Source organism: Chinchilla lanigera, unplaced genomic scaffold (assembly GCF_000276665.1).
Source record: "Chinchilla lanigera isolate Chin_1 unplaced genomic scaffold, ChiLan1.0 scaffold00003, whole genome shotgun sequence".
NCBI lineage: Eukaryota > Metazoa > Chordata > Mammalia > Rodentia > Chinchillidae > Chinchilla > Chinchilla lanigera.
The window spans coordinates 969441-972884 of NW_004955404.1; the positions used below are offsets into that span (position 1 = coordinate 969441).

The following is a 3444-nucleotide window of genomic DNA, read 5'->3' on the forward strand; positions in this document are numbered from 1 at the left end:
CCGGGAGCGCGGGCGAGCCGAGGCCCGGGGCCTGCTGAGCGGCGGCCGCACAAGGGCGCGCTCGCCGCTGTCGCCTGCCGCCTCTTCCACGGCGGAGGGTTTGATGTGACACAGGGTTCTCCCGGGGCCGCAGCCGGGCGCTGAGCGTGGACGTCCTCGCTGCAGCGCACCAGCGTACCCGGTGTCATCTCTTAGTACTTGTTTGGGGCTGAGCGCTCAGAGGGAATTTTCTGCTAACTGGATGACAGTTACATGTTAGGTCCCCAAACGTGGAAAATGAATTACGTAATTTTTAAAGGAAGACTGTAGGCAAAGTTATACGTAAAGTAGTGAGGATACGTTTTAACATTTCATTATCTGTGATAACTAGTATGTAACTTACTGGATGTTTCATGATAGCCATGGGGCAAAGGATAAATTAGTTTGTGTCACCCCTCGGTGCTGCCTTGACACAGTTCTTGCTACATTTTGCGATATTTCACTGTTACTTTAGTCATCTAAGAAATCTTTGAGTGCACCCCTCCCGCCCGTGCAAGGTGCTGGTGGTGCAGAGATACACAGACAAACCGTGTCACAGACTTCGCGTTGTGAGGCAGGAGAGGTGAAATTGGTGATAGATAGTGACAGGTCCTGTCCTGGAAAAGGAGAGTGCAGGGAGAGAGGGGAGACGTGGGAAGAAGTCTCTCAGACGTTCAGTAGCGACCTGGAAGGGGAGAGGAGGGGCCCTTCCAGCGTGTGGGAGGGCGGAGAGGGAGCAGCGTGGAGCCTGAGTGGGTGTCAGCGCGGCCTGCTGGAGACTGTAAGGAGACCCTGGGGCCCAAATGTTTGATGCTTTGTTTGGGAGCATTGCGTTTCAGCTCTCTGTGCCTTGGAACCCTCAGCGACTGACTCCATGAAAACATTGACAGTGGTGTGTCTGGGAGGGGAGCTGGGGCTGGGCAGACAACTCTTCGCTGAATCCAGCGTGGCACCTTTTCATGTTGCACTCCCTTAAGGGGATACTTGCTCAGTGAGCATTGCAGCCCTGTCTTCAGGGATTCTGCTCCTGTGGGTTGGGGACTTTGGTGTCTTGGTTACTTGTTTCAGACACCCACAAGTTCAAGGAGGAACGGTGTGTGTGAGCTCACAGTTTGTAGGGGAGTAAGTCCATGGTCAGCTGGCTGCCAGGCCGGTGGCATGGTGGAGGGGTTGGCAGAGGAGAACCAGTCCATGGCGGGGTGGGCGGGGCCAGTGGCAGTGAGCCTTCTTCTCCCTCCCGCCCTTTCTTATTCCGTCTAGGCTGTAAGCCTGTTGGTTGGTGTCACCCACACCCGGGGTGGGGCTTCTGTCTTCCGTAAATCCATTCAGCCTTGTACAGAACTATGCTAAGTGAGTTAGGGGCTGATTCAGTTATCGGACACCCTCGATCCAGCATCACTCACCCATGATCCGGCTAGCTCCCAAACCCCACGTGTGAGCACAAAGGGCATAAGAGGGGCAGATACAAGCCATGCCCCTATGTCTGAAACTTTGAAATGCACAGGACACTGCTCACATCTGTGCTCTGTCCTGCGTCGAGAGGTGCTGGCTTCAGTGCTCATTTCTCATTGCACTGATCTGGTCGGTGTTGTGGGCCTTAGCCATGGTGACAGGCGTGCAGTGATCGTTCATCAGTGGGTTTTAGTTTTCATTTCCCTGATGGTATTGAGCATCTTTTAATGACTTTTTTCTTTTTTGGCCGTTTAAATATCATTCTGATGATGTGTTTGCTTATAGCATTTTTTTTTCCCTCAAGACAGGCTGTTGCTGTGGAGCCCAGGTTACCCTAAACATGTGACCCTCCTGCCTCAGCCTTCCAGAGGCTGGGATGGCAGGCATATGCTACCATGCCTGGCTTGCTTATCTTTTCATTGGATTGCTTTTTCCTTCCCCTCACTGAGTTTTGAGTGTTTATTATTTGTCTGCATGCAGGCCGGCTCAGGCTGCCCTTGTGAACTCGTGGTGATATTCCTGCTTCACCTTTCCTGGCGCTGCAGTTACAGGCGTGTGCCCCCACGCCTGGCTTGTTGGATATGTATTTTGCAAGTACTGTTTCCTCAGTATTTTCATTCTGATAGCAGTGTTCTTTGCAGAGAAAAACTTTTTAATCTTGTTGAAGTCCACTTTATTTTTAAAATGTTGGTCATGATTTTGGTTTCATGTTAGAAACTTCCAAATTCAAGGCCACAGAGATGTTTCCTTTGGTTGTTTTTGTTTTCCAAAGGGGTCTTAGTCTTACTCCTCTGTGTGGTCACTCTGAGTTAAATTTTCATACCTGGTGTTTGTTATAAGTTGAGATTTACTTTGAGTTTAATAAGAAGCCTTCTTTTTCAAGTTTACATTGCCCTGTTCTTATCCTGAAGATTAAAGATGTTGAAACAAAACCTTAAAAAACACTGATAGGCCAATCTGGGTGGCACACACCATTTGGGAGGCTGAGGTGGGAGGATTGCCTGTGCAGTTTAGATTCTGTTTCAAAGTAAAAATAAATAAGTAAGAAGGAGTGGGAGGATAGCTTAGTGTGAAGACCCTGGGTTCAGTTGTCAGTACCTCAAAAAAAAAACAAAAAAAACAAAAAAAAACATGGAATTGTAAGGTTGGAGTAAGATCTGGTGCTGCACACCTGTGATTCCATCACTCTGGAGGCGGAGGCAGGAGAATTTAAGGCCAGCCTGGGCTACTTATTGTGTTCAAAGCCAGCCTGAACTACATAGCAAGACTTTCTCTCAAAAAAAAGAAAAAAAAAAAAAAGAAAACAAATAGAATTGTAAGGTTGGTCCTGGCATTCATATGTAATTTTTAAAATCCATTTTATTTTGCTGTGATTTGACGTGTCCAGAACAGTTTGCACACATGCCATCCCCGTGGCCTGCCTGACTTGTTGCTGTCTGTCAGCATCTCTGTTCCTAGGAGCGGTGGCGGCGCCAGTGCATCGCTGGTGCTTAGTGGCATTTCCCGTGCTCCAGGCTCTGTCGCCCTTTGCTTACTGCTTACTGCCCATTTGCTGTTGAGTGGTGCGTCAGGTGCGATGCTGTTGCTTTTGCTCCTCAGGCCTCCTCAGCCGGCCCTGGACTCTGGGTTTCCCAGCCCCCTCCAACAGTTGTGAAGGTTAGGGTTAGTTTTAAATGGCTCATTTTAGGTTTGTTGCTGTTGCTCTCATGATGAGACGGTGTTCTCAGCTCACCGTCAGTACGGCTGGTGGCTCCCAGTGTGAGCGTGTGTGCTGGGCGGGGTGTCCCGGGCTGTGTTCTTTGAGGAGAGTTGCTGGGCACAGCCCAAGCGCTGCCCAGGTTGGGTGTCTCTGCTCTGGCTACACTCACCACCTCCTCAGTTTCTGGCCAGCAGGGGCAGTGTCCCTTCTTTTGTGTTTGAATTTTCATCTTCTCTCTTTTTTTAATGTTTTTTTTTTTTTTTTTTTTTTTTTTT

The 3444-nt window shown here is 49.3% G+C and overlaps 1 protein-coding gene across 4 annotated transcripts in view; it reads left to right on the top strand.

Moving 5' to 3' along the window:
• Window positions 1-3444, top strand: part of Tubgcp3 (tubulin, gamma complex associated protein 3) — a 58203-nt gene that overhangs the window by 414 nt on the left and 54345 nt on the right. The gene's annotated exons all lie outside the window — the stretch shown is intronic.